The sequence below is a fragment of the Artibeus jamaicensis genome, unplaced genomic scaffold, assembly GCF_021234435.1.
Source record: "Artibeus jamaicensis isolate MK-2021 breed Jamaican fruit bat unplaced genomic scaffold, CSHL_Jam_final contig_444, whole genome shotgun sequence".
Taxonomy (NCBI): Eukaryota; Metazoa; Chordata; class Mammalia; order Chiroptera; family Phyllostomidae; genus Artibeus; species Artibeus jamaicensis.
The window spans coordinates 6,210,989-6,223,477 of NW_026521831.1; positions in this window are offsets into that span (position 1 = coordinate 6,210,989).

Here is a 12,489-nt window from a genome sequence, read left to right on the forward strand (position 1 = left end):
ACTTATAAAAGGAACGTTTTAAAGAAACACTTATTTTTTAAAAATTGAGTTTATTTGAGCCAAACTGACAACACAGGCCAGGGAGCTAGGTTTCAAATACTTTCGAGAAATCCTTATTTTAAAAAAAAACACAGTATGTTACAAGAGGTTTTGATGGGACACACGTCACAATAGAATCATCACTTGAGCCGTCAGTAAAAAGTCACCGACACCTCACACGAGGCTCTCGTGAGGTGCATCTTGCGTGCTCTTTACGAACCCTCCGGGCGCCCCCAGAAGCAGCTGCAAGGTCCCCTGGTTTCCACAGGGCCCAGGCGAGGAGACAGGGTCAGAGACGTCACGGTGCCAGCTCGCGGGCCCTCGGCCACAGTGTGACTCCCAGACCCGGTGCCCCTGCAGGGAGTTCCTTTAAGAGGAACTTGCAGGGTCTCACCACCTTCCTTCCCTGGTTAGAAAACCGAGGAAGGCATTTTGCTGGAAGATCGGGCTGAACGGCCATCGGAACCCTTGGGCCGGGACCAGAATGAGCCTGCTCGTCCCCCTCTCCCCCTGCACCCTCGGCCGCCCTGGTCGGTCCGTTGTGCCGCGTCCCTGTAAGCAGGCGTTAGAGCCACCTGGAGAATTTTTTTCGGCCCTGAAGCTCGGGCCCCACTCCACACCCGTCCAATCAGTGCCGGGAATGGGGCTGCGTCGGGCCAACCTGACGGGTGGGCCGGGTGCGTCTCTGTTGGGGGGCTGTCCTGTGCACTGTGGCTGTCGGGCAGCGTCTTTGGCCTGGACCCACAGACGCAAGTAGCACCCCCCCCACCTGTAAAGCCCAAAGTTTGTCAGGTGTGCCCAAATGTCCCCTGGGTGGTTAAGGGCGCCTGGTGCCGACCAGTGGGCTGAAAGTTCCCCTGCTGTGCCCTGACCGGTGGCTCGGTTGGGTGTCGTTCTGCAGGGCCAGGGGCCGCTGGTTCGATTCCCAGTCAGAGCACATGCCCAGGTTTCGGGTTCCATTCCCTGTCAGGGTGATTAGGAGAAGGAGGCGATCGATGTTTCTCTCAACTACGTTCCTCTCCCTTCCTTCCTTCCTCCCACCCCTCTAAAAATAAATGAAATGTGAAAGAAGAAGCTCCCCTGGTGAAAATGACAAGTCTTGTGCCGATGGCCCTTCCCACCTTCCTTTCTGGGATGCTCTGCCTCTTCCTCCGTGTCCCAGCCTCACGGTTGCCATCAGGCAGGCCCAGCCACCCGACCGGCCTCTGCATTCTCCACCATAGCACACACCCCTGGAAGCAAGCCTCTGGGGCCCTTCTCGGGGTATGAATCCAGACGGGTTGGTTTCCCTGTTTAATGTCTGACGCCCTCTGTGAGGACAGGGCACACGTTCCAGAGTTAAGGAATCAGGGATTGGGGGGTGAATGAATGAATGAATGACTGGGTGGATCTTCGTGGCCATCCATTCCCACGTAGCCACTTTGCAATTGAGGAAATGAAGCTCAGGACAGCGAATTGTTTGCCTAAGGTCACATGATTAGTACTTAAAATGCCCTTTATGCAATGCAGATTCACGTTTTCTTGGTTTTAGCGATGATCGAAGATGTAGTAATATATAAATACATAAAACAAGAATTAAACGTGTTGAGTATTTACTACACAACTACTTTGCTCAGCACTCAAGGGGCACTCACATCCGGTATCAGCCAGGGTCCTGGTAGGAAGCCGTGGCCACACAGGGGACTGAGGAGGGGGTAAGGAAAAGACTAGCACGGGTGGACGGCAGCAACGGGCGCCCTCACGGACGTGGGGGCTGACTCCTGGCCATGAAGGACTTGGTGCCTCTCGCTTTCAGATCAGGGCCTGTCCTGGGCCTGAGCTCCAGGAACCAGCGGTGACTTCACGCCCTTTCCGCTCTCCTTGGCAACAGGAGCACCATGCCCCGCCCCCTTCTCCAGCCCATCAGCTCGGAGACTGAAGCAGCCTAAGCCTCCTCGCAGGCCCGAAGGGACAAGGGTGAGGGCGATTCACAGAACCTGTGGCTGAAGGAGAGGGCTGCCTGCCCGCAGCGAGGCCTCAGGTGCAGCGATGTGGCCAGCGGGGCCGCAGGAACCCTGGTGCTCGGGCTCCCATCCTCCCATCTGGGGCGAGAGCCTCCCACAGGTCCAGCCCACCTGTGTGCCGTCCCCAAGGCTCGTGGGCAGAGAGCTGTGGAGAGAAGACCTGGAGGGCAAATGGACGCTGCCCGGCCCTCAAGCTTTGTCTCGTTTGTATTTGTCCCATTATCTTCATTCTGCAGGGGACAAACCAAGGCCTAGGGTTGGGGTAACCTATGCAAAGCCACACAATGTACCAGTTCAGGAGCACTAGTCACTAAGGACAGAGAACCCCCAAATCCTAGCAGCATAACAAAGACACGGGTCTTTCTCCTTCACATCAAATCCAGTCCATGCCCCTGAGTGTCTGGCAGTTTTCCACTTGGTGATGGACGACCCTGGGCTCTTTCCTTCCGGGACTCAACCTCCCCGGAAACTAGGATCTGCCTCGGGAAAGAGGACAGCCTAGCGCAGCTGGAGACTCGCTCCACAGTCAGGCAGCCAGCTGCACACAGTCACGTGACCACACCCAGCTTCAAGGGAACCTGGGTAATGCAGTCTGGCTCTGAGCCCAGGAAGGAAGGAGATGGGGGTTGGGGAGCAGTGCAGCTCAGAATTTAGAGTTTGAGTCCAGGAATGTCTGACTCCACATCCGTGCTCACAGCACAGACTCTACCGGAATTATTTGCACTGCAGGATAATTTGCCACTCCCGTAGTTGGACTGGTTTTTTCCCCCCTGGGCTTGTTTGTTTATATTCCTGAAAGCAGTTTCACGTGGAGCAGATTAAGCCCAGTAAACATTTGCTGGGCAATGAGGTGGGATAGGATAATGCAGTGGCCCTCAAAATTTGTCTGCCTACAGGAATCACCGGAGGATCTCTTAGAAATGCCCAAACCCAGGCCGCACCCAAGAGCAATTAAATCACAGTCCCTGGGGTGTATTTTTGAAGCTCCCCAGGTGACTCTAGTATGCAGACCCATTTGGGAACCACTGGTATATTAGCAGAAAATACAGATTATAGACGCAGGCTGCCTGGGGCTGAACCCAGGCTCCACTACTTAGCTGTGTGACCTTGGAGAAGTTTCTTAACCTCTCTGTGCTTGCTTCCTTTTCTATGAAAAGAGATACAATAGGGTTATGAGGATTACATGAGTTAATATCTGCCAGTGCTTAGATATCTGACACAGTATGTACCACATAAGTGTTAGATAATGTTACTGTTTCCTGAAAACCTACTGTGTGCAATGCCCTGGGCTGGACACGAAAGATATGTCCTTGCTCTTGGGGAGCTCAGAACCCAGTGGGAAGACATCGCGGCGAATTAGTCCAGCCCATTTGTTTCTGATGAGTGGAAATCATCTCATTTGCTTCTGAGAAACGGGGTGGCATTTCACAAAGCCGAGGAAGCCAGTCGGAGCAGTTTTCGAACTGGCGTTCCTGGTCTGGGAGACACCACCTCTCCCATGATCATCTGGACATGTGTTCCCTGGCGTTAGGCGCCGATCCCGGCAGCCTCAGGACACAGGGGCGGCTGGCCGTCTTAGCCTGACGTTCAGGATTGCCTGCTTCCAGGGAAATTTGACTGAAGGGTGCATCCGGGGGTAGCATTTGGAAATAAAAACCAAAGAGGGTGTTGGAGGCGGGGTCTCTTGGGTTTGCGGATAGCTAAGAGACATGCACCCTAGCACATGCTGGCGGTGAGAATTTGTGTGACGGTCAGGTGAGGCCAACATGTTCTCCCAGTTTATTTCGATTCCTTCGTGGTGTAAAGGAAGATGAGGCCACTCAGCGCACAGTCTGCCTGCACTTCCAGAGCCCTGACGCGGGCGTTTTGTCAGCCCAGGTGTGTTCTCGTTGTTTTGAGAGTGATGGGGAACTCCAGGGCGTCACTCCAAAAAAACGTTTTTTTTTAACACTTAATAAAAGTTAAACAACCCCCTCCACCCCATGCCACTTTAAAATCAGTATCAATGCGGTTGACCTGAAAGATAAAATGTGTTGTTTTACCAGCAAAAATGGGTTTGTTCAGGAACAGCAGAGAATTGCAACTCAGGACGAACAAGCTATAGCAACACCGTAGGCGAGTCTGGAGAACAAAGTAGAGAAATGTTCTTTTATACAGGAAAGGGGGGAGTTGGAGGGGCTGTTATAAACAGAGTCCAGTGGGGGGAAACCGGGAGTTAGAAATGGCTTTTCATTGGCTGGGGCGTGACATTGTGACAGTCTCAGACTGGCTGGACTGTTGCGGGTGGGAGTGCGGGAGAGAACCTCCTTCCTCCTGCTGGTCTGGTCTGGTGGGAAACTTGTCCCAGTGATGAGCAGAAGGGTGTGCCCTCCCCGGCAGGGCCTCTTCACTCCAGTCTCAGTTGAGATTTAATTATTTACCCAAGGTCATAGCTCCACCGTCAGGAATCCTCCTTTTATTTATAATAAACATTTCTAAGGCCAAATAAATACTTTCCTCTCTTCTCCATTCCAGTTTAAACTGAAGTTCTACCCCCCCCCCCCACTTCAGGACATACCATTTTCTTTAAAAGCATTCTTGCTCCTTCACACCAGATTTCACTGTGAAAGGCGTCTTCCTGGCCTTTATGGCCTATTCGCTGAATTGGTGTTTTCTCAGACTCTCGGCCCCTGACATTGACCTTGAGCCCCTTGAGCCCGTTGCCTAGCTTGGCTTCACCTGTTTCTCAGTGATTGGGTTACCTGCTGGGTAGATCGCTCCAGGGGAGACACGGAGTCAATGATGTATGACACCCCTTTGGCTGTTGCCATTTGCTCTCTTTTGGAAGCTGTGCCGACACACCCACCAGGAAGAAATTGTCGCCTTTTCACACGTTGGTTTGTTAGGCTTTGGAACAAATCCTAAGGCTTGTAACCCATGGAAAGGCTTGTTTTGAAAACTGGCGCAGAATCATCTTGGAGAAAGAGCAGTCCCTTTCTGGCGTCAGCAGGGGGCGCGCGTCCCCTACAAAACCCAGGCCGCGCAGGGCAGGCTGCCCAAATTCTGACCCCACGCACCTGGGAAGGCTTTGGAGGAATCCTAACTATCCCAGCCCTTGCACAAGCCTTGTCTGTGGCTGCTTCCTCTTAGGCGAGGATACTGCGTAAACAAAATAAAACTCATTTCTGCTTAATTTCACCCGCTAGATACTGGGCCAGGTGAAAGTCATTCCTGATGGAGTTTTCACGACAGGCTGATAAGAGAATCCTGGGGGCCTGAGATAGCAGACAGGTGCTTTAGACTCAGATAAAGGTCCTTTATTGTGTGTTTTCCCTGAGCGGGTATCTGAAGGTGAGCCCGAAAAGAAGCCCATTCAGGCTTCTCTGGTAAACACTAGTCCTGCCACTCGGCCCCAGGACGAGGGTGAGGCCCAGGAGAGCCCGGCTCTGGCACAGCGTTGAAGGAGGGGCAGACGCCCGGGCGCATCCGTCCTCAAGATAAACAGAAATTCGACGCAATGTTTTTAAAGAGTGAAGTGCCCGTGGAAACACCCTCTCGGAGCAAATGCTGACGTTGTAAATGATGGCGGTTCTGACCTGCCTTCCTCCCGTCCCAGTTGGCCCCTCCCCTCAAATGTCGTGTTCACCTGTGGTGCCGATATTTGGTCACCGTGAGTGAGTCTCACCTGTCCCCTCCTTGGCTCAGGCGTCCCCAGTCCCGCCCGCCCCACCAGCACCCATCCCACGGTTGGCTACGGGGCGGAGAGGGAGGGCGGGGGCCACAGGTACTGGCTGGAGGTGCCATTGTTAAACCCGGGGAATGGCGCCCAAAGCAGCGGTGGCCAGTTGTTGCTCCAAACTGATGTCACTATCCGGACTCCAGGAGAAATTCTGCTGTGATGATATTAGCAAACATTTATTGTGGGAGCAACGTGTGCTGAGATGGTTGGAGTCTCTGTTTGGCTAATCAGTCATTCCAACTGTGGTGTGTCGTCCTCCATTCTGCCAATACCTCAGGGTATCTCGCCCTAAGCCTTCCTTGGCTTGTGCTGTCCTAGGGCCAGGGGTTCTCCCTGTCCCTTTAAGTTCAGTCCTTCAAGGGCTTAAGTCCCACCACCTCCAGGAAGTCTCCCCAGACCACCAGCCTTCCCTGGAGGCCATTGTGGATCAGATGGGCTAAAACGTGGTTCTCAGCTGGGGGCAGGGGGTGCCTTTGTTCCCAGAGGACATTTGGTCATGTCTGGAGCCACTCTGGTCGTCATCACTGGGAGAGACTGGGTGCGCCTGGCATCCAGTGGTGGAGACGAAATTTGCTGCTGAACAGCCTGCAATGCCCAGGACTGCTGCCCCCAGATAGTAGCAAAGAGCTACCCGGACCCAAATGTCCATGGTGCCAAGATACCGTGCACTGAACTTGTTAAGATATTCCCAAGGGTTTGTGAAAACTCTCCCAGGAATTGGATTTGCATTTCACTATTTGTCTCTCGTGTTTTTGCCCAAGGAGGGACAGACATTTGCAATTTCGACTCCCTTGAAGTAAAGGGCGGGCAAAATAACAGGACCAGGGGTTTGAGGACACTCCTCTTGTCCCAGTGGAACTCTGAACGAAATGAGGCCGACCAGGGTCAGCAGCAGCTGCGGCCACAATGTCATCTGTGCTACTGAGAAGGGCGAGGTCGGGTGACGTCGCTCAGGCCTGTGGTGACTGTGGGCTTCTTAATTCTGATTCCTGGAGTCAGGCTGACGTATTCACACAAGCCAGGCAGTGTGACCACGTGCCCCACTAAGCCCAGGCTGCTGACTCCGAGCAGATCTAGAGAAGACCAGTTTGCAGACAGGTGTGTGAGAATGTAGTGAGAATGGAGGAAGCAACTACTAACCTCCACAGGTTCACAGTCTTTTTTTGGAGGGGGAAACTGATCAATCAGATAAGTCCATTTTCTTCCCTGGAGAAGAGGAGGAGTGGGCAAGAGACCCAGAGTTTAGGGAGCGATCCCTCCTCCTGGAAACCTGGTGGGTCAGTCAGGATGGGCTGTGTTCTGCCGCTGTAACAAACATCCCCAACACTTAAACAACAAAGGTTGGTTTCTCACTCATGCCGCATGTTTAACACAGGTCATTACTGGCTCTGCTCTTCTAGCCACTGGGGTTCAGGTGATGGCGGTCCACATCTTAATGACACCACCATCGTGACACAAGGCTTCAGGGTTTGCTGCAGCAGAAGACATAAAGGAATGGACAACTATGTTCTTAAGTGTTCTGGAAGTGACACAGGAGTCTCCTCACATTTGAAGGAGTGAGGCCACTCTCAGACTCAAAGGTGTGAGGCAGTTCAATGGTCCCATTTCCCAGAGGACAGGAGAACTGGAAGTGTCACTAGCAGCAGCGATGTCCCTTGCAGCAGAGGGAGGAAGAATTTCCTGCCCCTCCCAGCTCCCCACCAGCACTGGAAAAAGGCACTTCTGTTGGAAAGGCAATGTGTTCTCAGGGAGCCCCGTCCGGGAGCCAGGGTACAGGCCTGGAAGACTAGACCAAGGAGAAGAGCTTAGCCCAGTCCAGACCTCACACTAACGGTGTCTCCCTGTGATGGGGCAAAGCATGCTGGGAACTCTCTGAAGGAAAGAAGGCATCTCATTTTACCCAGCACCCCAAGCCTGGCATGATAATACCAGGTGCATGTCGGACACACAAACAGTGGGTAAATCAGCTACTCTGATTCTCAGTTTGGGGAGGTCAGGGATGGGCTGCTCCCCAGTCTGCCATCATCACCCCTAGCCCATCGGTGGTTCCTAACTCCACCTGAGGTCGGCTGTAAACCTGCTGTACCTTCCTTCTCACCCCCACACCCCCGCCCCCCTCAAAGCAGGGCCACTGGCTGACTGGCTGCTGAGCACAGAGTCATGAGAGAACCCAGGCCTGGCCCGTGGAAGAACCGCCCAGCTGCACACACCCAGCCCAGTGGCCAACACAGAACTGTGAGCCAAGGTAGTGCTAAACCATTAGGTTTCAGGGTGGCGTGTGTGCACGTCGGTGCCTGACACATTGTTTGAGCCACCATCCACGTTCTAGTGGAGTGATCTCTCACATGCAGGTCTGAGCGTGGCACTCCCCTGTTCTGAGTGTGCCTGGCCCACAGGGAAGGTCGACATCATAGTCTCGGCAGAATCCTTCCAGCCCTCGATTTCGCTGGCTGGGAACTTCGGTCAGGCAACGGCTGCAGGTGGTCAGCACCCTCTTCGCCCTGTTTGACTTGAAGACCCAGCTTGGGGCCACATCCTCTGCTATCCCCTTCCACTGCGATCCCCTCCCGGTGGACTCTGTCACCCATGACGGCATCTCTCACACCGAGACGTCACCTCTTCCTGTCTGCCTCCTTGCTTGCAGCAGGCTCGAGGGAGGGTGTGCTGAAGATGCGTCTGGAACCCCTGCTGCAACATCCTGCCAAGACACCCTGCACTGTGCTGGGACATCCCCAGGGACCGGGACCCCCCTGTTTTCCAAGTTTTATCCTGGGACAACTGTCATATGGTATGGCGTTCTCTCGTGGGACAGATCTGCCTATCAGAAAGCTCTTCCTCAAGTTAAGCCAGATGTGTTTCCTGGGACTTTTTTCTCTCTGGTCCTACCGGGGTCACACTAAGTACATTTGTTCCCATCTCCCCACAAGTCTTCATCAGATAAGCCCTCTCCGGCCCTGAGTGTGTCCCGGAGGGTGTGATACTGGTTTCTTCACCTCTCTTCTCAGTCAGCCGAGAGCTGGACACACTATTCTTCATGGCACCCTGTGCCGTGCTGAGCTAAGTGGGATATCACCTCCCCCATTTTAGATGCTATGCTCCTATTGATGTAGCCTGAGAGCTAGCAGGTGTTTGGGCATCCAGAGCACACGAGCTCCCTGTCAACACCCTGAAGTGTCTTCCCCATCACACTTGCTGAGCCCTGACCAACCCGTGGGATACTTCTCTGTCCCCTGAAGTTCTTGGAAAGCAGGTGTGGCTTCCTCTCACTGCCTTGAATCCACCCCCAGCCACAAGGAGTGCCTGCCACCTTCAAAGTGACACAAATGGTGGCATTCCTGGCACTCAGGCCCCTTCTCTGGCCTCTCAGCCTAGTGAGCATCCCTGGGTTTGGACAGAGCCCTGGCTTTGCCCAGGGGTCCAGCTCACTGGCTGACCATCTCTGCCCATCAAGTCTCCGCCGATCCCTGGGCCTCAGTTTCCTTCTCCGTAGAATGCAGGGGTTCAACTGGGTGGTATTTTCTTTTTAAAACTTTCTTATTGGATTTGCAGAGACCCCTGGTGCTCTTCCCTCAGGTCCCCCGAGTGGTAGCGTCTGGCATAAGTAGTGAACAGCAGCACAACCCAGAAATCGGCGGCGATGCAGTTTTTCAGGTTCCATTCAGGTTGCACCAGGCCAACACACATGCCTCTTGTGGCCTTTCAAGCCCCTTCTAGCTCAGACAAGGAGACTCCCCCCTGTTCCTCATTGCGGCCGTGACTCACCCCTGGTGAACAAGAAGCTGCCCTTGTCCATTGCACACCCGGGAGTCTCCCCATGTGGGGACTCGGGGTCTCAGTGCTACTTGTGCCTGGGGTAGGTGGGGGAGGGGTATGGGGGGAGGAGGTGGGCAGCTGTGAGTTCCCACAACAGGCTCGAAGCTGGGAGTGGGTCAGAGAAGTTTCCCATCTCAGAGGGAAAAGGGGAGCCCACGTGGGTGTAGGAGCCTGGGTGGGGAAGACTTCGCCCACCTCCCTCTGATCCAGGTGCCAGGTCTACGAGGTGGGGCCCGGGTCTGGACCCAGGTGGGAAGTCCTCCAGGTGAGCACATCCGCCGGATCCACGGGAACTTAAAGTAGCACTTTGTCCCCTAGCACCGATCCTTTTAACCAGAGCAGGGACTTCTCCCTCTGCACAGGGATAACTGACCTTCCCAGGAGCAGGGCCACGGAGCCCTCACTGTGGGGTGAGCCAACTTCTCTTCCCACGGGGCTGGGCGCTGTGCTTCCGTAAACGGTGCTGCGCCTTACAAATCAGAGGTCTGGCTCATCCCAGATCCAGCCGACGGCCTGCTGTTGAACAACAGGCCTCTGAGCTGTGTTCTGATTTCTCTGTCAGCGCACACTTCTAGAATTGGAACTTTCTGCAATGCCTCGAGGGGATTTTTATAAGGCGGGGCGTTGCACACAGGGGCTGAGGAAGAGGACAGAGGGCGTATTTGGGTCAGTTCCCGCAGAGCAGAGGCTGGATACTGCCGTCCCTTCCTCATTCTCTTCCTGCCCCATCTTCCCGCCTGCTCTTGCCGCTTTGCCAGTGTCACCACCCCCTGGATTTCTTCCCCAGGGGCTGGGAGAGGGCACTGGCGGGGGAGGCAAGCAAGCCGGCTGACTCCGGCCACTGCCCCTGGGGGGGCGGGGCTGTGGCCACGGAAGGGGGTGCCTGTCCTGTTGGCACGGGCGCAACCACTCAGCACCAAATGACCAGTGCCCTGGGGGAGCCCCAGGGGGTCAACTCCAAGAGGACCAAGGCGCTGTGTTCCCAGCACCTACAACAAAGTAAATATCTGCTGAACGAAGGAATGAATGAATGAATGCAGACTCAGTGTTGCCAGAGCTTCCAGATATTCAAGGGAAGCCCAAAATCTGGACTCCGGTGTGGAATTTAAACACCGCTCACTAACCAACTCAAAGACATTCTTTCAAATACCAGAAGGTCCAAGTTAAACATGTGCGCAGGCTGGATCCTGCGTGTTGACCTAAATCCAGGCCACCTGAACCACTCTCTGCTCTCCAGGAAATCAGTGGGGCTGGAGCACTGCCCAGAGGGCTGTCACCGAGGGCCTGGTGGCCCGGCCCCTGTCAGTCTCTCAGACCCCATGGGCAGGCTCCGGGAACGCCGGCCGCCCTTCTGTCTCTCCAGTGACTGGTGTCTTCCCCGCTGTCCCACGAGGACCGGCCCTTCCCACGCAGCAGTCCAGGCTGCCCCCTCCTGCCTCACCCCCACCATTCCCTGGACACTGACCCTGCACCCTGCCAGCTCTCTGCTGCCCGGGGCCTCCTGGCGCCCAGCCTGCCCTCAGGCCCCCAGTAGATACCCCATTCCTCACCTTTCCATCCCTTCACTGTCTCATCTCCAGCGGCCTTCTCCTTCCCTCTGTCTCAACCACCGATGCCATGGCCACGCTGGGTCCCTGTCATCTCCTGGGAGGGCTCCACCTTGGAGTGTCCCAAACAGATGTTCTTACTCATTGGCCACAACCTCCTGTTTTTCTCCTGTCATCACCTGGATGCTTCCGCTGCACCTGTTTTTGGACCCTATCAGCATCATCCTGCTTCCCTCACCTCCTCACGGTCATTGCCTCCCCTCAGTCAGCTGTTCCTCATGGTCTCACCAGTACCTACAATGCCCTCGAATGACAGCCACCGGTCTGGGAAAGCCCTTCCGAGTCGGCCAATGGTTGGACGTGATGCTCCTCGTGTCCCCTGAGCAATGCTAAGCTAAGTGGGACGTCGCCTCCCTCACTTTAGATGCTGTGCCCCTCACTTTAGTAGTGCAGCCCAAGGGCCATCACTGTGGATCGAGCAATTCACGCAGCAAGCTCGTGCCTTCTAGCCTCAGCCGGGCTCCCAGAGCCCCCGGAGCCCCCCTCCTAACATCTCCATTCCCCTCAAACCTCAAACCCCTCGTACATCACCTGCCCACATCCTTCTTCCTCTGAAACCACGAACCCCCTGCCTCCGGGGCTAGTTCATTTCTTCTACTGGGAACACCCCTTTTCAGGGTGCACATCTCCTCTTCTGGGCCACTCCCAGGCCCTCAGCCCCGGCACCCCTTCTGTGTGTCCTCAAAGCCCCTCTCACCCTGATGTGACACTCTCCCAATCACTGTCCTCGTTGCCACGAGCCCCTTGAAGGCAGACTTTGAGGTTCACCACTGGGTCCCTGGTAGCAAGAATGCGGATGCACTGAGCTCAGTAAACGTTCTTCCCACGCGTGTAGCCCACGCTTTTCTACCTGTGTGTCGCGGTCATGCCTCCACCAGGTCTGCCTCCCTCTCTCCATGTATCCAGAGCCGTCCTTGGTAAAACTCAGGCCATGGCTCCCTCCCTTCACAACATCCGCACTGACGGCCCCGGAAGAAACCCACCCCCTCTCCCCCTGAACGCTCAAGGCACGGCTGTGCGGTGTGCTCAAGCGATCGCTCGTTCTCTTCTTTACATCGTCATTATTTCCCTCCACGTAAGCTCCCACAGATGGGCTGTCTGTCTCCGTCATCTCCGTGTTCCTAGCGGTTAGCCTAGAAAATTGTGGATGGGCAACTAGAAATCCTTACTGGAAACTTGCGTCAGTTTCCTGCTGCTGCTGGAACAAATTAGCACAAACTTGGTGACTTTCAAACAGCACAGATTTATTTTCTTGTGTTTCTGGAGGCCAGACACCCAGAATCAGTCCCACTGGGCTGGCGTTGGGGTG